This window comes from Eschscholzia californica, unplaced genomic scaffold (assembly GCF_041429995.1).
Source record: "Eschscholzia californica isolate CP2 unplaced genomic scaffold, dmEscCali1.0.p SCAF_2, whole genome shotgun sequence".
Lineage (NCBI taxonomy): Eukaryota > Viridiplantae > Streptophyta > Magnoliopsida > Ranunculales > Papaveraceae > Eschscholzia > Eschscholzia californica.
In genome coordinates this window covers 13226188-13252655 of record NW_028238309.1, presented here as the reverse complement: position 1 = coordinate 13252655, position 26468 = coordinate 13226188, and the positions used below count along the sequence as shown (strand labels likewise).

The 26468-nt window shown below is 34.7% G+C and overlaps 1 long non-coding RNA gene and 1 pseudogene across 1 annotated transcript; both read right to left on the bottom strand.

Moving 5' to 3' along the window:
• Positions 1-14082: 14082 nt before the first annotated feature.
• LOC147556350 (uncharacterized) lies at positions 14083-15017 on the bottom strand. The gene is made up of 3 exons (XR_015233551.1): positions 14991-15017; positions 14512-14584; positions 14083-14108 (listed from the first exon to the last, which is right to left on the bottom strand). It is a non-coding gene; the product is annotated as an uncharacterized LOC147556350 (long non-coding RNA).
• Positions 15018-16948: 1931 nt separating this feature from the next.
• On the bottom strand, positions 16949-19097 carry LOC147556349 (uncharacterized; annotated as a pseudogene).
• Between the last annotated feature and the right edge of the window lie 7371 nt (positions 19098-26468).

The following is a 26468-nucleotide window of genomic DNA, read 5'->3' as shown; positions in this document are numbered from 1 at the left end:
TGTAGGCATATAATACAACATATTGACACCTCATGCTTTTGCATGTGATAGGTGTAAGCATATAATACAACATATTGACACCTCATGCTTTTGCATGTGATAGGTGTAAGCATACTACACAACTCATGGACACCTCATGCTTGGATTTAAAGACACCAACTTGATGAGCAATTCCATGCTTCATGGGCTTCCATCTCTATATTTGTTGAGCAACTTATGTCATGTTTTCTCTATGGGCATCCACATGTCTTACAACACTCCCCCTTGGATGACCATTGCTCGAATTATTTGCCTCATTAAAACCTTGTCAGAAAAACCCAGTGGGACAAAATCTGATGAAGGAAAAGAGTACAAATAATAGATTCCGAGTGACGTTGGATACGCTAAATACTGCCTCGTTAAAACCTTGCCAGAAAAACCCATTGGGACAAAAACTGGACGAAGGAAAAAGAGTACAGAGCGTAGATAGCGATACATGAACCTGCACATGATAATAGACTCCCCCTGATGAATATCATATCTTGGAACGATGTAGTCTTACATCATCAAGTTATCCAAGCGTCTCATCCCGATGTCTTCTACTAGTTTTCTAAACGTTGTAGTAGGCAGAGACTTGGTGAACAAGTCAGCATAATTCTCACATGATTGTATCTTCTGGATATCAATCTCATTATTCTTCTGGAGATGATGTGAGTAAAACAACTTAGGGGATATGTGCTTAGTCCTATCGCCTTTGATGTATCCTTCTCTGATCTGAGCGATGCAAGCTGAATTATCTTCGTGAATGACTGTGGGAGAATTTGTGATTGAATCAAGACCACTTGAGCTTCTAATGTGTTCAATAATGGATCTAAGTCATACAAATTCTCTTGTTGCTTCATGGAGAGCAATAATTTCTGCATGGTTAGATGAGGTAGCGGGAATACTTTGTTTACTAGATTGCCATGAGAAAGTTGTACATCCACTTGTGAATACATAGCCTGTCTGTGAAATCCCTTTGTGCGGATCAGAAATATAACCGACATCTGTGTATCCTTTTACTTGAGAATCACCGGATAAGTTCTTTGAATAAAACAATCCCATGTCAGTTGTTCTTCTCAGATATCTTAGAATTTGCTTTACTCCAACCCAATGCCTCTTAGTTGGTGCAGAGCTATATCTGGCTAATAAATTTACTGCAAAAGCAATATCCGGTCTAGTGCATTGAGCTAAGTATGATAATGCACTAATAGCACTCATATATGGTACTTCTGGACCAAGGAGTGTTTTGTCTTCTTCTTTAGGTCGGAATGGATCTTTCAGAGCATCGAGAGACCTAACAACCATGGGAGTACTAAGCGGATAAGAATTCTCCATGTTAAAGCGCTTTAGGACTTTTTCTGTGTATAATGTTTGATGTACAAGTATGCCACTTGTGCTTCTCTCAATTTGTAAGCCAAGACAGAAATTTGTTTTCCCAAGATCTTTCATCTCGAATTCTTTCTTCAAATATTCTGCTGCTTTAGAGAGCTCTTCAGGAGTTCCTATAAGGTTGATATCATCAACATATACTGCAAGAATCGCGAATCCAACATCTCCTTTCTTGATAAATAAACATGGGCAAACGAGATCATTAACATAACCTTCTTTGATCAGATATTCACTAAGACGATTGTACCACATTTGTCCAGCTTGTTTCAATCCATATAAAGCTCGATTAAGCTTTAGTGAATACATGGTACGTGGGTTGCCTCCAGGCAATTTAAATCCTTCAGGGACTTTCATATAAATGTCAGTATCTAATTTTCCATATAGATACGCAGTGACCACGTCCATTAAATTCATCTCGAGTTCTTCTAGAACTGCTAAACTGGTCAAATATCGAAAGGTTATTCCATCCATAACTGGAGAGTATGTTTCTTCATAATCGATCCCTGGTTTCTGCAGGAAACCTTGTGCCACAAGCCTTGCTTTATAGCGAATGATTTCATTATTCTCATTCCGTTTTCTAACGAATACCCATTTGAAACCTACAGGGTTTACATCATTGGGTGTCAGGATTACAGGTCAAAAAACGTTACGTTTTGACAGTGAATTCAGGTCTGTCTAGATTGCTTCTTTCCATTTTACCCAATCAGTTCTTTTCCTCCTCAATATAATGTGGTTCATAATCATCATTTTCAGTGATAATATCAGTGGCTACCGAAAGCGCAAATATATCATCGATGATTATGTTATCTCGATTCAACACTTTACCATTACAAGCATAATTTATAGATATCTCTTCATTTGGAGATAACTCATGCTCTTCAAGAGCTTCTGCCTCTTCTGGGGCTTTACCCACTTCTAGGGGTGCATTTGTCGTTTCTTCTGGAACATTACTTGCTTCTGGTTAGTTTTTCCTCTTCCGGGGAACTATATCTTTAGAACCGATTGGTCGCCCACGTTTCAGACGTGCTTTGGACGATTCATTTGCTGCAAGATTTTTATCGTGTCCTTCAGGGACATCTATCCTTGCTGGAACATTTGCAACAGGTATATGTGATTTTGTCACTCTCTCTGCGTCATTAAATGCGTCAGGTATTTTATTAGCAATCTCTTGTAGATGTATTATCCTTTGTACTTCAACTTCAGATTGATTAGTACGAGGATCAAACTGAGACAAAGTTGGAGTAAACCAAGAAAGTTCCTTTTTCGTAATATTTGCTTCAGGCAAATTTACTCCCCCTAATGGTGGGGCAACTGTCTCATCAAAGTGACAATCGACGAAGCGTGCAGTGAAAGTCTCACCCGTCAGGAGTTCGAGATATCGAATAATAGATGGTGTATTAAAACCAATATATATTCCTAGTCGGTGCTGAGGGCCAAACTTTGTGCGTTGTGGGGCTGTAATAGGAACATATACAACACATCCAAAAATACGCAAATGAGATATGTTTGGCTGCTGACCTTGAACATATTGCAAAGGTGATAATTGATTATTTGAAGTAGGACGTAACCTTATCAAGGTTGCAGCATGAAGAACTGCAAGTCCCCATGCAGTAACCGGTAATTTAGTCCTCATCAACATTGGTCTCGCAATTAGTTGGATATGTTTAATGAATGATTCAGCTAGACCATTCTGAGTATGAACATGAGCTACAGGATGTTCAACATTAATTCCAACTGAGAGACAATAGGAATCAAAAGTACTCGATGTAAATTATCCTGCTCCATCTAGACGAATCGACTTGATCGGATAATCAGGAAAGTGAGCTCGTAAACGAATTATCTGAGCTAATAACTTTGCAAACGCCTGATTCCGCGTCGAGAGCATATTTACATGAGACCATCTAGTTGATGCATCGATTAATACCATAAAATATTTAAATGGTCCACACTGCGGGTGTATAGGGCCACATATATCACCTTGAATCCTTTCCAAAAATTTGGGAGATTCGATATGTACTTTCGTCAGGGATGGGCGAGTAATAAACTTCCCCAATGAGCAACCAGTTCAAGTAAAATCCCTATCTATCAGAAACTTCTGGTTCTGAAGAGGGTGTCCCTGAGAGTTTTGTATTATTCTACTCATCATGGTAGATCCTGGGTGTCCTAGTCGATCATGCCAAATTTTATACGTATTTGGCTCGTGCAACTTCGGGTTGACAACGACATATGATTCAACTGTTTTAATCTCTGTAAGATATAACCCAGAAGAAAGAGCTTCAAGTCTTTCTAGATCACGCTTCTGGCATGATATATTTGAGGTGATATATAAATATTTTTTGTCATTCTCAGAGCCAGTCTCGACGTGATACCCATTCAGACGAATGTCTTTGAAACTCAATAGATTCTTCAGGGATCTAGTCGAGTACAAAGCATCCTCAATAATTATTTTCGTACCACGGGGCAATATTATAGTAGCTCTTCCGGAGCCTTCTATAAGGCTTGATGAGCCAGCGATAGTAATCGCATTTGCCTCACATAATTTTAAGGTCGAGAAATATTTAGTATTTCGAAGTATCGAATTTGTGGTCCCACTGTCTGCTAGACAACTATCTTCATCACCTTTAGATATGTTTCTTCTGGAATCCATACCTTTCATAATATAATATAAGATTCAAACCACAACTATTTATATTTATAACATAAACAAAATTATCACAGGTACATATAATATACTATCTAATATCTAACAGACAAAAGTTATTTTACATTATAATATGGGAAATGCTAAATGTACAAAGAATCTTTGACAAGATTCTTTATAAAATTCCATTTGAACGGTCCCGATCAAAGTCAACCTTTGAAAAGCTTTGATCAATTTTGGTCTTTTAGTGAAAAAGAGTCATTAAGTCACAAATTTTGTCAAAGATCTTGTACATGTAGCACTCCCGTTATAATATAGCAGTGTAATAGTTAAAAGAGTTAATACACTAAATATTAAACATATCATCAGTTTGATTTTCTCGTTCAGAGAGATAATCTCCAACACACAATGGTGGATCAAGTTCCATGTGGTTCATCTCTGGTGCAGCTTTAGATTTCAGAGATGCTTGGTATAGGTCAACCAAATGTCTCGCCGTACGACAGGTACGGGACCAATGACCTTCCATACCACAACGGTAACAAGCTTCTTCACGAGCTTTGGGAGGGGTATTATATTTACCCTTTACTTTATCAGGCTTTCTCGCTGCATAATTCTGTAAATTTTCTCCCTTTTTCCACTTCCGGTGGTAAGGGGTTTGCCTGTTTCTCTCCCATTTGTTCGTGCAGGATCCACGTTGGTGGTTTCTTCCGGAACCACGCTTCCCTTTGTAATTTTGTTTCCCTCCATGATCTTTTGACAATATTGCATGTGCTTCAGGCACAGGTATGGACCCAGTGGGTCGAGATTCATGGTTATGCAACAACAACTGGTTGTTCTGTTCATTGACCAAAAGACAAGTCAGTAACTGGGAGAATTTAGAGAAACGTCGCTCTCGGTATTGTGACTGCAGGACAATATCCGAGGCATGGAACGTACTCAAAGTTTTATCTATCATATGTTCATCAGTGATAATATCTCCTCCCACTTTTAGTCTGGAAACAATTTTACAAAGGCTGGAATTATAAGCAGAAATGGAAGAAAAATCTTGTAGTCGAAGATTTATAAAATCATTTCGAGCTTTTGGAAGGATGACCATCTTCAGGTGATCATATCTATCTTTTAAGATATTCCATAAAGCCAATGGATCTTCCACATACAAATACTCTGACTTCAGGTCATCATGTATGTGACGTCTCAAAAAGCTTAAAGCATGAGCCCGTAGCATTTCATCTGCATTATTCTCTTCAACAATAGTGTTCAGGAGATTTTTGTATTTTAGAGGCAGTCTAGCTTCGACTGCCCATTCCATGTAATTCTTACCTGTGATATCTAGTGCTGCAAATTCGAGTCTAGCAAGGTTAGACATTATGAAATATAAATGAAAATATTATACCTTTCACCAGACGGAGTAGCGGCTTAGCTTGTTCGATGTTTCACCGATGTTGACTTCGGCAACGGAGTAGAGTAACGGCTTCTTTCAGCTGGCTAGAGCATCGTGCTGATAACGTGTTGTAATAATAAGTACTTGTATAATAATTCTTCAAGAAATTAAGATGAGATAGAAAATAGACTAAAGAAATTGCAACATAAATCACTCATGGAATTTCTCATTTATCTCTTTACAACTTGTGTGTCATTAAGAAACAAACATATGGGTGTATTTATCCCCAAAGACAAGCAACAAAATAAAGCCACCTCATGCTTTTGCATGTAATAGGTGTAGGCATATAATACAACATATTGACACCTCATGCTTTTGCATGTGATAGGTGTAAGCATATAATACAACATATTGACACCTCATACTTTTGCATGTGATAGGTGTAAGCATACTACACAACTCATGGACACCTCATGCTTGGATTTAAAGACACCAACTTGATGAGCAATTCCATGCTTCATGGGCTTCCATCTCTATATTTGTTGGGCAACTTATGTCATGTTTTCTCTATGGGCATCCACATGTCTTACAACAAAGGACCATTTTTTTTCTCTAGAATTTTTTTGATTCTCTTGCAATAATTATATTTCTCTAGCATCTTATTGATTCTAACAAAATTTATCTGAAATTATACTATGTTAATCAAATTTTTAATATTTCTCTAGCATTTCACTGATTCTCCTCCACATGTCTTAAATTATGTTTCTCTAGCTTTTCATTGATTCTCCTGCAATACTTGTATTTCTCTAGCATCTTATTTATTCTGACGCAGTTCTCTTGAAATTATATTATGTTAACCAAATTTGGATAAAATAGGTATAACTAAAAGCTTGGTCATTACGATAAACGGAAAAGGAAACTTTTGCTTTGGAAGGAAATTTTTTTTAGGAAATAATTTAGTGAATCTTTAATTTAGATTAGTATTTTTTTTTAACTTAGGATAGGCTAGGTAGTAATAAAAAAATCAAAGGTTAGACATGTAATTTACTCTAAGTGGATTTATTTTCTATTTCAGATTATCTTTGGACTCTAGACCCATTCATTATTTGATTTTGGACTTAAAGCCCATCCTCTCTCAAAATTATTCACTCTCTTTATATATGTATTGGGTAAATCAAATTTCAAGCATAAATTCAATATTTATGCACCAGAAAAAGTTTTTACAATTTTTTCTCCTTTTAAACTAAACCTATTGCAGGTCTCATGAAATACAAATTTCTCCCAAATTTTTTGACTAAATTTTCAAGTTAAAATCATAATTGTATCTTTCTTTTTGATATAGTAATAAAACAAAACTAACCTGCTAATTATTGTTTTTGTTAAAATTTAAAATAAGATTTCATTTTTTTTCTGTTTTTTATTTTGTTTGTATGTCATTTATTGGCTTTGAACATATTTTCTTTTCTTTATACCCAAATTGCATTTTTTTAGGGTTTAATTAGTTGTAGTTACTACCAAAATCGTTAAATCACAACTGCAATGGAATCCGAATATCATGTAACCTTCTATATAAATGTCCAGTAAAAGAAATGTAGTTCATTATATGTTTTTAGTACAATCATTGTTGTCCGTACAACACATTCCTTTAAAGGACAATGAGTGGTGAGGTATATCTAAAATTAATTTCTCAAATAATACCCACTGAAATTAAGAGGTTTAGTTTTAAGTCCAGAATCGAATGATCAATGGGTCTGGAGCCCAAAAATAATCTGAAATTGAAAATAAATCCACTTACAGTAAATTACATGTCTAACCTTTGATTTTTTATTACTATCTAACCTATCCTAAGTTAAAAAAAAATAACTCAAATTAAAGATTCACTAAATTATTTCCTCAAAAAAGAAATTTCCTTCTACAACAAAGGTTTCCTTTTTCGTTTATCGTAATGACCAAGCTTTTAGTTAAACCTTTTTTATACAGATTTAGTTAATATAATACAATTTCAAGAGAATTGTGTCAGAATAAATAAGATGCTAGAGAAATATAATTATTGTAGGAGAATCAATAAAATGCTAGGGAAACATAATTTAAGACATGTGCAGAAGAATCAGTGAAATGCTAGAGAAATATTAAAAATTTGGTTAATATAATATAATTTCAGACAAATTTTGTTAGAATCAATAAGATGCTAGATAAATATAATTATTGCAGGAGAATCAAAGAAATTCTGGAGAACTAAAATGGTCCTTCTTCTTAAATAATTTTTTTAGAATGTTGTTAGAATCAATAAGATGCTAGAGAAATGCTTCAGAAGAATTTATTTTTGTATGTATATTAATGAATTTTTAAAATAAATAAAATGCTAGATGATGTGACACGAAAATGTCACATTTGGAGCGCCTAACTTAGACTAATTAGTCCTTTTCGAGTGTTATCAATAATATTTTGTGTGTTTTTCATGTTAGGTACCTATTTTGGATTTAAACATGTAATTTGGAATAAATAGAGCGAATTATCACTATCATTTCATGTGCCGAAAATGAGAGAAAAAGACTTCAAGCAAATCAAATGACAAGTATAGTCAATGACGAGTCCGACGGTGAAAACGATATTCAATTCGGAGTTCGGACGGGGAAGATATAAAAGAAAGAAGTTTGAGGGTATTCTAGTCCTTTGTGAGAATTTGAAGATGTAGAGACAAGGATGGAGGCACTCTCTTGGTTTCTAAATCAAAGCCCAAGAGCCCAAGGAAGAATGACAAGGAAGAATTATATGGGCACCCTCTCTTTATGGATTCAAGTCAACATAGTCTAAAGAAGTTGACTAAGTCAAGGGACCTTAGAGTTTGAGTAGTAAATACAAGTTAGAGTTTACTATTTATCATCTTCTATCTTGGAAAAGAGGCAACAAGGGAGAGAGAGAAAATGAGGCTAGAACTTTAGGGTTTTAGTGTTCTTGGAAGTTAGAGGGTTTGAAGAGAAAGACAAGAGAGAAGAAGGAGGATTCGGCCAAAGCATAGGTCGGCCAGCACACTAGGCCGGCCTAGCTTTGGCCGGCCGAGCAGCTGCTTGAGAAGCGACCAGGGATGCGGCTGTAGCTGGAGCTGCTCGGGACAGCAGCAGATCTGCTCGGGACAGCAGCTTCACGCCGGCAACAAGCTCGGACTGTGTGGGTCTTGCTCGGGACGGCACTAGGGACGCGCGCACAACACGGCAGCAGCTCGGGATGGATGCACACGGCCGGGACAGACCTATGTGGCCGGAACCTCCATGTTTGTTGGCCGGATTTCTTGTCTCTTTGGTCGGATTTTCTTATGGTTTCCGGCCACCTTCTTGGCCGGAATCCTTAGGGCTTCTACTCCCCATGTCATTGGCTAGCTACCCATGTGGTTTGATTTGATTTTGGGTTAGAAATTGCTAGAGAGAGAAAGCTAGGGTTAGCTTTAATGGAGGTTGTGTTCTAAATGGAGAAGATGATGGTGGTCGCTATGGGGAACCCAGAAATTTGCTAAGAGGAGATCGGCTGCAACTAAAAACTCATATTTTCCGACGATCTTAGCCTCGAACCACATCGAAAAAGGGGGATTCTCTTATCATTTTCTTTCCATTTCTTATTCAATCACCATTTTTAGCTAACTTTAGTGTGTCGATTATATGAGATGAAATGTGATGAATTCGTGATTATGTTTAATATGATTTGATGTTTTGATTATGAATTGATGTTCATTTAATTCGCTTATCGTTTTGATCGTATTTTCATGTGTTTTGTCAAGCACTTCACATAGTTAATAAACGAAACGAAGTATTCGATATCGATCGTAGTCTAAGTCATATTTTAATGTGTCTTGTCATGCACTTCACATAGTTAGGCGACTAGACGACACTTTCGATGACTCGAGATTAACCGATTTAGACGTTTGTTTGACTAGGTATGATCTCCGGATATACGTAGTACTTAGAGACATCTATTTTAGGAGTCGAATATCGATTGTACTTCGACACATTAAATCGGACTACACATAGTCGTAGGTTTATCATTATGGATTCCCGGACTTCGACACCTCTCTCACTTATTTGTTGCCCGAATCGAGTCTTACCGTCTTCCGACTCTTGTTCCTCCGACACTTCTCTTGAATCTCTCTCGCCCGTTTTACTTATATTGTTTAGTTAGTTTTGCTTGCTTTCTTGTTTTGTTACTCTTTCAATCCATAACCCCCCCCCCCCCCCCATTTATTCTTGTTTCTCTTCTTTTTAGTCTAAGTTAGCCTTTAATATCTAGACAGAGGGATAAGACCCTTCGATATCCATACTACCTTCCTATCCTTGGATCGATCCCGGCTTTGCCGGATTACTACTTGATACCTCCGCTTGGGTGTGCAACCTTTTCGGGTGCATCACTAAATTTTTTCTAGAATTCTATTATATATAAGAATGTTGTTAGAATCGATAAGATGCTAGCGAAATAATAAAATGATTATTAACCTACTTCTAACATATTCATAACAGATGCTAATAGAATCAACAAAATGCTAGTGAAATACTAAAAATGTAGCAAAAACAAATTCAGTTTATATTCTTTTTATGAGAACAAGATTATGGTGATAGAGATTTCAAAATTCACTATGTACGAAAAAGTGTTACATTTTAAGTTTGTTGTTATAATAAAATAATTTTTTAACAAGATTCTAAGTTTAATCGACATATGTACAATTTTCTTAATGATTTCCAAGGAATTTAAGAGATGGAAATATCGAGGTAGAGATAAAAAGCCAATCACAAATTCACAATTTTTTCAAATTCGAAGAACATAAAGTTAGAGAGAGAGAGGCAAGAACTCATTTTAGGTAAATCACGATTGTTTTGGTAGGTTACTTTAGACAAATATAAGTTTTGAAAATAAATATTGACCATAAATATCCACCATAAATATTTCTCTTAAAATTTATGGAAAGAATAAATGTATTAACTCAACCATTAGAAACTTGTGGTTTACCAATGGTTAAATATATATTTATGAAAGGGTAAGAATGGGAGGAAATAAGTGGCTTGATGCATGGGGCCCACTAAATAGTAAATTTTTAGAATTATTTTTCATTTTCTGTTTATTTTGGTTTTATAGGGAGATTTGTTGTTTGGACCCCCTTTCATACAATTCACTTGCTGTTTGGACTCCCTTTTTCTAGTGTTGCACTTTGGACTCCCTTTTGACGGAATCGTACGAGAATATTCCGTCTCTAAAATTATAATTAAGAAAATACCAACTCTACCCTTACATAATCAATCTAGAACTTCCATGTCCCTCTCTCCTATTTACTTTCTCTCTCTAAACCCACCGTTTTTTAGCTTTCATGGCTGACAAAGTTTGTGTATTCAATCTCTGATAATATGATAGTATTATATATGGAGTGCACCAGTGATTGTTAGGCTGATTCAATTTCATGAAGAGAGATGAGATTTTGGAAAATCTTCCTCTTCGGAGAATCACAAAATCCTCCAATCATACAGTAAAAAGAAAAATACCCAGAGCATCAATATGACTCCAATCATACAGGAAAGACATATTTTCTCTCTCAACAATCTCTCTCTCTCTCTCTATAAACTTTTTTCTCCCTCTCTCTCACTAACAACACAGGCTTCCTTACATGGTTGAATTGATGAAACTTCCAATGGACTTGACAAGAAATCAAGATAGATCAAGAATCCTAGTCTTTTTCCAAGTTTAATGGTGAAAAGGAGAACTCAGATTTGAGAAACTGATGCATTTGATAAATAAAAAAGATTGAAGATAGTGAAATAAGCAAAATCAAAAGTCACGAAAAGAACGTCAAAGAAAAAAGAGATGAGATTAATATCATGGATTTTCATTACCTATCATCAAGTCGTTCTTTGACTGCCGATAGCAAAAGCTTTCTTAACAACAAGTTCTCTATGAAATTGATCAAGCTTTTTAACATCAATCGTCTGTCTTTTCATCTTTTCCATCTGATTCAGATGAACTTCGCCTCAATAATGCAAAACTAGATCTCCTTCTAGTGGGTAATCTCTCAATAGCAGCCCAAAGAAGTTCTTCTTCATCTTGAGCTTTGATTTAATTTCACAAGCAATGGTTTCACTACGGAGATTATATGGTTTTATGATGAGTAGAGAATTGGGTAATTGAGTTGTAAAGAGAGAAGAAGGTTATAATGGTAGTATTGCAGTTGAGGTTGAAGATGGGGATTTGGGTGTTCATCAAATTTTAATTGAAGGTGTAAATCAAAATTGGGGAATGAAGTTGAATGGGAAAAAAATAACTTGATGCTATGTTGGAACGGTTGGTTTAGGTTAAATTTGAAGGTGTTAATCAAATTTTAATTTCTAACTGTTTGGTGAATGTTGTCTAATGAAGGAAAAATATGAGTTAAGAAGAAGATGAGTCTAAACTACTTGTGTTAATAAATTGGGGGTCCAAAGTGCAATATTGATTATTCAAGGATAAACTGGGTATTTTTTTAAGTATAACTTTAAAGATGGAATATTCTCGATTGATTCCGTCAAAAGGGAGTCCAAAATGCAACACTGGAAAAAGGGAGTCCAAACAGCAAGTCAATTATAAGAAAGGGGGTCCAAACAGCAAATCTCCCAGTTTTATATTATTTATTAATTTAGGAGTGGATATATGACTAATTATTGCCCCCTATTTTTGGACCTTAAACTCAAAAATCCCACTGAAATTATACATCTTGTGGCTTTAGACTTTGATTTGTGTTACATGAAATGAACTTTAAAAGGTATATATTGCAATACCTCCAACTAAGCTATCTGAAGCAGAAACCCCCAAGACTCTACATATTGTAACCATGAGTTACTTTATACCCCATGTAAGTAAAAAAAATTCATTAATTCTGTGCAACTCACTGCTTCTCCCTAATGAATTTACTAATACTATGGAATGTAAACTTTGGGCCTTATACTCTACAAATGGGCTTCATATGTACAAGTCCAAAAGTATGTCGCACTCAATTAGTCCAATAAATTTTGGGCTTGTAAACTCCAGTATCTCGTTTGTAAGCCGCATATGTAGCTCTAGAATGAGTTCCGTTGTCTTGACACCTAATGGATTTGTTGTCTAGACACCTAAGGGACACTTGAAGTTGTTGTCGTGACACATAAGAGACACATGACACCTAATGAAGTTGTTGTCTTGACACATAAGGGATGCTCGACACACAATATGAACACAACTATGAGTTGCGGTGGACAAAACAAATTGCAATGATGGAAATGCTTTTTGTTGTTGTATAAAAGAGAGATATATACGAATGAAAAAATATGCTCTTGCTCATATATAGTTCAAGTTAGAATTTCCATCTCTATAGACTTGAAGAAGAGAAGAGAAAAGAGTATATTAATTCATCTTTGATCAAAGGAGAAGTTTATTATCTAATCTTTAAACTCAACATGGAGAAAGGTACATAACCTATCAAGAACTTTAAGTTTTCATTTCATGTTAGAGTATTGTTGTTTAGTTATGATAAACATGATATCTCTAGGCCCTTCTATGTTATGGGATAATTTTCGGTTATATGTTTTATCCCATAAACTCCTTGTATATGCATATTAAGTTTTCTGTTTGGAATATTGACTTCCAAGTCTGATTTTGTTTCTGACTGAAATTTGTCTTTTGTAAGCCTGAATTCCTAACAGAAATTTGTCTCAAACAGTAGTGACTAATATACAAGATCAAGTTAACATGTGGTTAGATGATACACTGATGGACTTGTTTATATATAAAATAATTGATGTTATGCAAGGTATCATCTAAAATTAGATTGTGTTGTCCAAAGGTCATAAACATTTTGAGGTTAGGTGATACACTAATGGACTTGTTTATATATAAAATAATTGATGTTATGTATGTCTTAATTTAATCCCAAAGGAGAAATTTTGATATATATATATATATATATATATATATATATATATATATATATATATATATATATACATACTAGGGTATAGCCCGTGCCTACGCCACGACATAATTTGTCGATTATGTTAGTAGCACTACAAAACATACAACCTTTAGTTACGGAATAATTCCGTAGCAGTTACCCCAATGTGTGTAGCAAACGATCGGTTGGTACGACCGACTTCTCGTAACTAAAGCTGCCTTCGCAAAAGGCTTTAGCTACAAAGTTGTTGCAACGACCATGCCCGTAACTACAAGTTCAAACCTTTTGCTATGACTTTTTCCGTAACTAAATAATAAAAAATATATGACCGTTATTTAGTTATTTATTATGGAATTGGCCGTAGCAAAAAATCATGAAAAATTACAATTGAATGTACCACATTAGCTACAGAAGCGACCGTAGCAAAAACTTAGCTATTTAAAAATCCTCATTCTCGTTTACATTCATCAATCGTGACCCTGTTCAACCTGCATCCATCCATATACATATATCTATAACTAAAAGACATACAATAACATGTCAATCATCTGTTTCATCCATCCATTCATTAAAAATCCTTAGTACATATACCGAAGTAAAAAGCTCTCAAATTAAATTTACCAAATATGAACGAAATATATCGAGTAAACAATCCAAACTAACTAATGTCAACATATTAAAAAGTTTAATGTACTATATATTAACAAAAAATCTCGTACGAGGGTTCACTTCTCCAACATTTCCTATAACAAGAGATAATATATCATTATAATCCAATGAGAAACAATGGTACTCTGATAAAATCAAAAATATAATCATATATTTTCAATCAAATGAAACATCACGATATCAGGAACCGACGAAGTTGATTACTCAAATCCAACTACCAAAGAAAAATATCAGAAACCGACGAAGTTGTTCAACTAAGAGTCATATGTTCTTTATTGAACTTTTTAGCGTGTTGGATATGGTTGTCAATGGGTATCCTGAATTAAATGACTCCCTATATGATAGATACTCTAAAACTATTGTGACATTGTCTACCACATCCATTATTGTGCAGAATATATAGTTTACCACATTGATGGAGATACTGAAACATACGAAAAATTCAAAATATGTAAGAAAGTAAACTAGAATACGTACCAACGCATAGTATTGTAACTTTCTGAAATAATAATGTCATCCATCATTGTGCAGAGTTACACGATGAAGTACCCTATAGAATAAAAGATGCTTAGAAACATAATTTTCATAATAAATACTGAAAAAACAAAGTTAGCACTTCTAATCATAATGCAAAAGGGAGTAATTTTTATTGCTCCTAAGGGGATTCAATGTACAAGGGAGAAACCTCCTCCAGATCTTATCTCAATTAATGCTACTGATGGAGCTATGTCACAAGGTACTACAGCAGGTTATAGTTGCATTAGTAGGGACCATGATGGATTGCCTATCTTGCTAAAACCAAACTTAGCTTTTTGTTTTGGGAATTATGTATTTGAATAGGAAGGGGTTAATGCCATATTCCTTGTATTCTTTTGGTTCAGGTCCCCTTAAGCCTGCTAATATTTACAAAACAAAAGATTTTCATAAACAGTTTCATATTAAATACATGTATATACCTGACTAGATAGTCGATATAGCTCCTCTTTCATCTAACCCATAGTTGTGCGTAATACTTCAACTTGTTCACTCAAATTCTTGATCATATCATCCTTGCTTGTGGAGCTAGAAGCACTTTGTTCAACTCTGTCAAATTTCATTCTAGGTCCCACAACACCCCATCGCCCTTTTTTCTCGGGTCCTACAACTTTTGAGTAAATGTCTTTAGCCAAGTTCACAGGAGATTCTTGAAACAAGACGACATCTTCAACACCAGTGCTCAAAATCTCATCAATCTTGCTCTACATTTGTAAGTATATATAGCAAAATTTAGATTGAGTGATGAATAAGTAAATTAGTAATTGTATGTGACTTAAAATCATACTATTCGCTCGTTTGCGACTTGAGAAGCTACTGTTCCATTAGACCGACGATGTGTTTTCTTGTAAATCATTGATCTTGTGACCTTCACATTTGTTGCAGCCTCTATCTATAACAAGAGTAGAAATACATGGAAGAAATAGAAAAATTAGGCAAAAGATGAAAGTTAGTTCACTTCAATGGTAATTATTTTTATGAATGAAATAGTTGCTTTTACCTCCTTGGCGTAATTCATATTCGATTTTGAACCGCCAATATGGGGATCCTTGCTCTTCGCTTTGTTTTTCTTGTTCGTCTCACTTGCCTTCTGCATAATGAAATCAAATTCAATCCTAATTAGTTATGTTATTCATTAGGTTATGAAGTGTTTTGTGTTTGTGTGTGTGTGTGTGTGTGTGTGCGTGTGAAACATAATGTATACAAACTTTGAAATCGGAATTTGTATGCCAATAATTAACCATATTCTTCCATTGAGTTGGAATGACATTTTTGGGCAGTTAGCATACCACTCAATATCATTGTTATACGGGTCAAAGTATTTTTGCTTCATTCTGTACTTGTGAGATCTCCAACTACGATTTAGAGTTTCGTCTATTCAACGATCACATTTCTCGGGAAAGTGAAAAACGTTTTTAACAAAAACAAAACACAAATAAATATAAGTAACGCATCTAAAGAATTCATAATATACAATTAGAGAGGAAGAGAAAAAGAAAAGAGAGAAAGAGAAAAAAGACAGAGAGAAAGAGAACATAAAAATTACCTCCAAGTCATCTTTCACCCGCCTTAGCCTTCCGCCTTATCATCTATTTTGCTCAATACAGGCTCATCAAAAGGGAAATATTCGCCATCCTTAGCTAGCTTTCCAACATAAGCAGCTAATTCTGTAGAATTTTTACCATAAGGAATTCCACCCTCAACATTTAATGCAAGTTTTGTTCCAGGAGGGATCTTTGACAAAAATTCCATCTTAGCAAGACCTCTTGTTCGCTTAAGAGCTCGTCGTACTTCGTCGGCCATCACCTTTGTAGTCTTCGATCCTGTGTACGTAAGGCTAATATGTAAGATCATATTTGTAAACATAATTGAAAAAGAAATAACCTTAAACGAAAGAGAAATTTATACTAATACTTAAGATCACATTATAATATGTAAGATCACATTTATTAACCGATTTGAGAAGGAATAACCGTAAGTGAGAGAAATTTATACTAATACTTGTGAGCACATTTATAATAATCTAACTCAAAAGTTATAATTTATTGACATATTTGAAAAATAAGGCTAATATGTAAGATCTTATTCCTAAAAAATAACAATTAAATTTGACACTTAAATCTCGGAATCCTCATCTTCTTCTTCATCTTCTTCCTCATCTTCTTCTTCATCTTCTCCTCATCTTCGTCTCTTATTATATCTCCTTCATCTTCTTCGGTAACATCTTAGTTTTCATCATCCTTACTTGCATTTCATGATCAATTGCTTGGGTACGACTTAAATTTAATGGTGCTTCAACAGTAGTTCCAACCAGATCATTCCTCGTTAATGCTATATCATCTTCTTCATCATCAACACCACATTCCAGCTCACCATAAGGTTAACTATCCAATAATTGATCATCAACCCCCATGTCAAACGTGTCTCTCGACTTATTATTAAGAACAACGTGCCACCCTGGTTCAGTGGGATCTTCAACATAAAAAACCTGTTTGACTTGGGATGTCAGAACATACGGCTCATCTTTTTGGGATGCCAGTAAAGTATTGAAATTAACAAGAGTGAACCCTAGCTTGTCGATTTTTATGCCTTTGCCTTTGTCAACGTCGGCCCAATCACACTTGAATAGTAAAAACTTACGTTCTTGTGGATATGACACTTCAATAATGTCAGTCAAAAGTCCGTAATACGATAGTTCTCCATTCACTGGACGTTTATCCTTCGCACTTGCGAGACTCATAACTGTTGCAGTAAGCATAACACCACTATTTTGCGTCTTAGAATCCCTTTCTCTATCAATTGTTTTGAATACATATCCATTTATTGTATAACCGGTACACCTCTTTGCATGAGATAGTGGACCTCAAGCTAATAAATGCAGTCCTTCTGGAAATGGTTGATTTGCTTGTTTTTGTCGCTCAAGTTCTTCTCTAAACCACTTCACAAAATCCCTTTTGTGGAGTTTTTGCTTTTCGTGGAATGAAATTTTCCGTCTACTCATCAAATTAACATATGATTCATGTTGCCTGTATAGAAAATTAGGTTTCATTATTCATTTGTGCATGAAGGACAATGAAGTTAAAAAAAAAATTCTTACTTTATGTAAGGAGAAACTTCATCATCATTGAACAATATGTAGTCGTGCACTTGTTTCCTTTCAATAGAGTCGAGAATAAAACCCTGGAACCCCCAATATGACTTTTATCTTTGTATCTAGGTGGTCTTTCTAGTCGAGTCTCCACATTTCCTAAATACCTTGTCAAAAATGTGACATGTTCACTAGCAATGTATCCTTCGGCAATAGATCCCTCTGATTGAGCTCTATTCCTCACATATGACTTCAAAGTACATAAGAACCTATTTGAAAAAAAAAATACAAACTCAGTTGTTTCTCAATTTTACTTACAAACTAGAAAATAAAGTTTAACACCTTATAAATTAGTTTACCTTTCAATAGGATACATCCATCGAAAATGGACAGGACTACCAATACGTGCCTCAGATGCCAGATGGATGATCAAATGGATCATAATATCAAAAAAGATGGGGGAGAGATTCTCTCCAATTTGCAAAGAGTTACTGGAATATGATCTTCCAACTGTTTAAAATCATTTGCTGTTTTCACCTTGGAACATAAATCACGAAAGAACGAACTTAACTCTATTAAAATAGAACTAACTTGTATCGGTAATGTCTTTCGAATAGCTAGAGGTAGAAATTGTTGCATAATTACGTGTGAATCGTGGCTCTTTAAGCCATATATCTTGTGTTCTTTAACATTAATTCGACTAGCAAAGTTAGAAGAATAACCTTCTGGTATCTTCACACTCTTCAAAATCATACAAAATAACTCTTTTCTAGACTTGTCCATGGAGTAACATGCAGGAGGTATATAGCATTTACTATCGTTTTCTTCAAACCTTAAATGAAGTTCAGGCCTAACTCCCATATCCTTTAAATCGAGTCTTGCTTTTACATTATCTTTTGATTTCTTTTCAATATCCAACAGTGTACCGACAATATTATCAAATACATTTTTTTCGATGTGCATGACATCTAAGTTGTGTTTAAGAAGATTTTCAGCAAAATTTGGTAACTCATACAATATACTCAATTTTTTCCAGTTATCTGGCATGTTAGGCAAAGACTCTGTCTCTCGTGCTCTTTTTCTTCGAATAGATGACGATTTATCTTCAGGTTTTTTTCCGAATTTAAATGGAATACCCTTTAGCTTTTCCATGACGTCCTTCCCAATTAGTGGAGCTGGCGCTGTTTCTTGTTCAATTGTTCCATCAAATTCTTTTTTAAGTTTGCGAAACCTGTGATTTAAAGGCAACCAGCGTCGGTGACCCATGTAGCATACTTTTCTCCAATGTCTCAAACGCTTATGGTGTGTATGATTATGACATGTGGGGCATGCCTTAAAACCCTTAGTACTCCAACCAGAAAGCATCGCAAAACCAGGAAAGTCACTTATAGTCCATAATATTCCAGCACGTAGTTTGAACATTTCCTTTCCATATGCATCATACGTCTCAACCCCTTCTCATAATTCTTTTAGTTCATCTATTAAAGATCTTAGATATATGTCGATGTCATTGCCTGGACTTTTAGGACCCTATATAAGCAAGGACAAAATCATATGAGGTTGTTTCATACATAACCATGGCGGCAAGTTGTATGGAATGAGCACTACAGGCCAGGTACTATGGGAGCAGCTCATTATTCGAAATGGATTAAACCCATCACTTGCTAAACCTAACCTTACGCTTCTTAAGTTTTCTGCAAATGTTTGATTTTTCTCGTCAAAATATTTCCAAGCCATCGAATCTCCTGGATGTCGTAAGACTCCATCTTTTGTGCGACCTTCTTCATGCCATCTCATGTCCTTCGTAATTTCCGGAGACATATACAAACGTTGTAACCTTGGTTTAAGAGGAAAGTGACGAAGGATTTTAACAGTTGTATTCTTCTTCTTTCCTGATCTCACAACTTTCCACCGAGAAGCCCCACAAGTAGTGCAAGATTGTAGGTTGGAGTTTTCCTTCCAAAACAACATACAATCATTTTCACACGCATCGATCTTATTATAACTTAATCCTAAATCAGAGATAATTTTTTTGCATTGTGTGAAGTTTTCGGGCAAAGTACACCCATCTGGTAAAGAATCTCGTAGTAACTGAAGCATCATGTTGAAAGTCTTGTTACTCCACCCACCTAGGCATTTGAAATGCCGCATTCGAATGAGAAATGCCAACATTGTGGTCTTCTCACATCCATGGTACAATTGTTTCTTTGCATCGTTTAATAATTTGTGAAAGTCTCCACCAACAATATTAGAGCTATTACTGTCAGTTTCTGTCACCCCATCGACCATATCTTCATTTACATTTGGAAACAAATCATGCAACATACCAATAATGTTATCATCATTAACATTATCATTGCTTGCATCTTCTCTATCCTCTACCATGGCAGGTGCATGCTGTATCGTTTTTGCTTTCTCTCTGTGATGATACCATGTTGTATAAGTTCCTAGCATCCTTCTACAGACCAAATGGTCATAGATTGTATCTCTATCTTTAAAGATGAAATTTTTACAATCTATACATGGACACCTTATAAGTCCCTCATCATTAATATAACCATGAGCAAAAGCATTGTCCAGAAATGCAGAAAATCCATCATCATAAGCTTGAGAATTTTTACACATATGAATTCAACTTTTATCCATCGTCTTCAGAAAACACTTAACAAAGCTAACTAAGTGAAAAGTTTAGAGATCAAGAATCTGCGACTCTGTCACAGCAAACAATAATTCCAAACAATGTGTTGTAATTAAATTTAGAATTTTATTATAACAAACACTAATAAAATGTAGCAGTTGTTGCTTAAACTGCTAAAGTACACCTACTACTTGGGTTGCTGAAATAAAGCAGTTGCGACAATCATGTTGCAAAATGAAGACAACAATCCATTAATCACAATGTATTCTAAAGCATTTTAAAGATATTGAAACAAAATGATAAGTGTTTCAAACCTTCCAACGAACAAAATAAAGTCCTAAAGTTATGCAAGCAATAGGGGTGGAAAACCCAAGGTGACGACTAATTATGATTGACAATAGCAAAATAACTAAATCATGTTGAAGTTTTATAACTAATATGGACCTGACTAGATAACTAGGCACCACCACATAACACAATGCCTACACCATAACTAACAAAAATCATTCACGCATAGTGTCCGGCCAAATGTTTTCCAATCAAAGTTCTAACTTAAAATTTATATTAGCCAATTATAAAACAAACTAATTGATGCAGAAAGAAGTATGGATGAATCCAAAATAGACATTATTAGCCCGCTAAAAATGAAAAACAAGCCTGCAATTATTTCTCTGTACTTTGTTTTCTTTAAATCGACCATAAATACGTATGTATAGTGGATGAAATATGTATGTATAGTGGATATGTATGTATAGTGGACATATTAGTTCTTCTCTGTGTTGGTGTGTAATATATATATATATATATATATATATATATATATATATACCCTATTAGAAGTTCTTCCATGTCATGAACATGAGTAATAGAGATCATATGATGACCCTCTGGGAACGACAAGGAACATAATATGTTACTGTTATTTCTCTTTTTAGGTTTCAGGAAAAAAAATTACTGAACCATTATATCACCAAGAACAATAAAACTAGTAAAGACAAGTAGAAGAAGAAGAGAAACAACAGAACAAACCCTCTCTTTTGTCTTTGTGATTAAGCAAGAAAGAAATTTTGGAAATCAACTCATAAAACCTTCATAGACAGAGAAAGAGGGAAAAATCAACGAAATACCTGACAATTAGCCGAAACCCTTCTTCTCCAACTTTCCTTCTCTTCCTGCGAAACCCTAGCTCTGCCAGAAACCGTTCGAACTCTCCCTCTCGTTCAATTTCTCTTCTGCTCAACAAAACCCTTCCTTCAAGTTTCAATAAAACCCTAGTTCAATTTCTCTGGGTTCTTTTCCAAAATAGAAAAAAGAAAAGTGGAGATGATTAGAGCACCCTAAGTATTTCCAAATTTTAAAAAGAGCACCCACAATATAATGAGCGAAATCTAATGAGCAGCTGCTACCGTTTGTGATCTATTTATTACGGATTTTTCGTAGCAAATGCCTACCGATTGCTACGGCAAACGAACCGTAGCTGACAGACACTTTGTAATTTTTCTAATGCTTGTGCGTGAAGGGCATTTGAGACCGACCTACGTGTAGCAACTGGCAGGAAAGTTTGTAGTTGTTGGTCTGTATTTGCTACGGCAACAAAATATCCATAACAAATGGTGACTAATAGCTACCATACGGGTAGTCCATAGTAAAAAGTGTGTAGCTAATGCCCATCCGTTTTGTAGTGTAGATGAAGACAAGTTACAATCATATAACAAAAAAAAAATACCGATCAAATACTCATAAATTTGTCTCTTGAGAATCAAAATAAAATTGTTATTTGTCCGAATATCAACATGACCAAAATCAAATTTAAGTCCAAAATTGTGGATAGTTATCTTAAGATAAGTGGGGAATTATAGCCTGAGAAGTTGTTTTGAGAGAGAGAGAGAGTCGTGTATATAGTGGAGAGAATAAAGGAGAACATAGATTTAAATATATATACACGATAGGTAGTTTTGGGAGATGGTTTTGGTCGTGGGAATGTGTGTTTGGGTAGTTTTGGATGAGGTAGTCTCAACCGAATTTGATAGAGAGATTTTAAGGAAAAAGTTAAGGGATTATTGATTGTGGGAAGTTATTTTTTTAAAGATTAAAATCAACCACTAGATTGTGAGATTAGAGACGTAAATCCGACAGACACGAATATCCAGAGATAAATCTACGGTCGAGCTCAAAAAAGGGCATTGTGTTTTATATAATAGATTATGTGTCTATGATTTGGTTATGTTTGTAGTATCAGCGCCTATATCTCTTCACTCGCAAGCCGCGTCTTTCCAGTCTTTACCGACTCAAATTTTTCAGAATGGAACGAACATGTCAAGTTCACGTTAGGTGTTCTTGATTTAGATCGTGCCTTAATGCCTGATAAACCTGTTATTCTAACTGCATCAAGTAGCACTGATAAAAAGAATAAATTTGATGTCTGGGAAAAGTCGAACAACACAGCATGATGTTCATGCGAATGACTATTGAGAGCAACATAAAAACATCTCTCCCTCAAATTGATAATGCTAAAGACTTCATTCACCACAAAAAATAAGGTACCTTATTGGGGACGGAAAGACTCTGTCGCGGAAACTGACGTCCCAAATGGTATTTGGGACATTTATAGTGACAGATAGCATCTGTCCCCAATAATGTGTGTGGATGATTTGTAACTGTCCCTATAGCAACGATTATTAAGGGACACTAGTTAACTACCTCTAAAAGTTCGGCAGGTATTTCAATTCCTTTTATTCGGGACAGTTAATAACCGTCAATATAAGGTCAGCGAAGATTTTCTATTGCCTTTAATAAATTAATATCCTTCCTTATAAATTTGGCGGGCATTGTCTCTAGCTTGCGTTTGGGACGATTAGTCGACATCCCTACAAATTCGCTGAGAATTTTCTCTAGCTTACGTTTTGGAAAGCTGTGAGCTATTCCTTAAAATATTACAAGAATTTCCTTTGAGGCAAATATTTCTAAATAGGAAATTTCCGTAATGCTTCCACTTAAAACGAGTCTAACCATCGATATTCATTTGTAGCTATTGTCAACCTTAACTAATTACAGTATTTACCAACTGTTAACAAAAAAACATCCAAAATGTATGTTACTAAACCGGTCGGACATACCATATCGTATTTGTTACCAACAAAAAACTTGCACACACTATCATTTGCATATCTATTGATCTCATTGAACCAGTACTCGACATGATTGAAATTTTCCACCGCAATAACATCGTAGACAATGTGCAAAACCTCATGCATCAGTAAGTGTCTATTAATAAAAAATCGAAAAAATATAATGCAGGTAACAAGGCATGTGAACTTACACCTTTAACATCATATACAAAAACTTAGATGCACAAGAGTAACCAACAAGCACAAAAAGACAATAAGACGCACAAAGAGAAACTTGGGCTGCTGCGACTGCAACCCCTTATTTTATTATAAACCAAACTTAATCCAATTCATGAACTCCTAAAAGATATCATCTTTCTTCCTCTCTGTGTGATTGATCAAATCTCAATACCCTAAATCTAAGAACTGAATAAGATCTCAACTTAAATTTGTTTAAATTGCATCCTTAGTCCAATTAATAATCACGGAAAAAATACCCAAAATTCATAATTTAGTGTGATCAGAGGTGAATTTTAGCATTTTACCTCTATACCAACCACGGTGTTAATTATTCTCAAGGGCATGATCAATAAAAGACTTCATCTTCGAGCAAGGATAACCCTAAATAATTTTTGTCTTATATTAGAAATTAAGATTATGATTTGAAAACTCTAAATAGTTTCAATAGATTATTACTCAGAACAACTATGGTTAGGAACAGAAAAAAGAAGCCAAAGAAGAAATTTAATCATACTAATACCTATAGAAGCTACTGATTTCTCTGAGTTGTTCAAGTTGATTTGTTCTAGCCGATTTCACTAGAATCATTCAATTAGTAGTCTGAAAAGTAGTTTGTAACAATAGTATAAGAAGAAGAAAAAAATTTAAAAAGTCAACTTGTTGGATGAAGATTAGGAAAACCAGCACCCTGAAGAAGAAGAACTCGATCATTCGATCAATCTATTATACAAAACAGATCCTTGTGACTGGGACACAATTAATACAAAAGAATGTGACTAGGATATGTGACTAGGACAAAAAAGAATGTGACTAGGATATGTGATTAAGACAAAATTAATATGATTGGAACTATGATATGTGATTAGGACATGAATTAAATTATTTTTAATTTCTTAATAATTACTAACCCTCCATCTTTATCTCTCCCTCTTCCATTATTTTTCATTTTAATATCTACTTACTCCTCCCACATTATATCAAATTTTTTTCCTAATTTGTCTATTTCTCCCTTAGTTTAATTTCACAGTAATTATTTCTCATTTTAATATCTACTTACTCCTCCCACATATATCAAATTTTATTCCAATTTGTCTATTTCTCCCTTAGTTTTTTTCATCTTGAAACACCGGCCATTTTAGTTTCTTTGGATTTTAGAATATATAAAACTTCATATGAAATTTCTCATATATAAAACTTCATTTGAAATTTCTCATATATAAAACTTCATTTGAAATTTCTCACTACATCTTTCTATCTTTGCACAGTCTACATCTTTCTATCTTTGCACAGTCTGTTTGGGAAAATTTCGAAGTGAAAAAATTAAATATGTTCTGATGGATAGTTGTTATATCAATAAATCCAAATTCCTGTTATGTCGAATGTTATATTGAAGAGTCAAAAGATCTAGATGAATTTTTGATCGATGAATTACAAATTTCATTGTTGGTGCATGAACAAATAATGATAATAGGTCAAGGCTTCCAACTCATGTGAAAAATTCTACAGGAGAATACTAAGAGGTTGGCGTACAATTAATACTAATTAACTCGTAAGAACCTTGAAATAATAATTGATTTCCATGTATAACATGATATGAACTAAAAATCCTAAAAAATTACATATGTTTGATCGAGTTAACTCTTATGCTGCGAGACTAATGTCTTTATTTTCTGACTTTCATAAATCATACCATATAATACGCCACCTCGAGTAAAATCCAACCGTATAGGTCCTTCATTTCTCTCTGTCCCACTTCTCACAAATCAAATTCCCACGTTGTCACAACTCTTTGGTTTTTTATCTTTTCCTCTTCTCCTCCGTCATGAATCTCAAATCTGTAAATCCCAGTTTGAAACCCAACTCTATTTCTCCTCAAAATCAAACATAATTTTCAAGTAGTCAAAGTTACACTAACAAAACTGTCGTCATCACCAGTTTATAAAGACAAAAAATGACCAACAGGTGAACAATTTTTATTTCTCACAAATCAAATTCCCACGTTGTCATTATTTTTTGGTTTTTCCTCTTTTTTTTCTCTCATGAATCCCAAATCTGTAAATCCGAGAGTGCGGAACACAACTCCATTTCTCCTCAAAATTAAACACAATTTTCAAGTATTCAAAGTCACACTAACAAAACTTTCTTCATCGCCAATTTAGAATGACAAAAAATTACGAACAAGTGAACAATTTCTATTTCTCCTTTCTCCCGTGAAATAAATTGGTCTTTGATTCATTACATGCATGACAATTCTTTCTTCGAATTTCTTGGCACCAAATCCTCCAGCTTCTTGTTTTGTTACAGTTGAAGTATGCAGATAAGAAAAATAGAGATCCTATCAGTGAAGTACATATCAAGATTTTCAATTCGAATTGAGTTATCATTTTTTAACTTAAAGATTAAATATGTTTGTTAATATCCTCCGCCACTAGGCTTACCACTTTAACTCGTAGAGAAGGATTCAATTACTAAGATGTACAACGGGAAGACGATAGAGTGTGTGGCCAGTTACTTGAAATTTTGTAGAGGTAAACTTAGCCGCCGCATAAAGAAGATATGATCTTTTTTTTGTTTTTTGCACTTTAAATTCCTTATACTAAACATTGTTTTCCTACCGTTGAAGGATTATCCAGGTTGGTAGTCGTATCTTAAACCCATCTTACCGTGTGAGTGAGACTCTTTGTTTAGCGAAATTGTTATGTACAACAAACGCAACTAAAATTTCTTATACTAAGCTTTTTCTTCTTGTTGTTTTAGACCATTTTGTTTTGTAATATAGTCTAGGCAAAAAGAACACCAAGTACGGAAACATTCAAAATTATCTTGG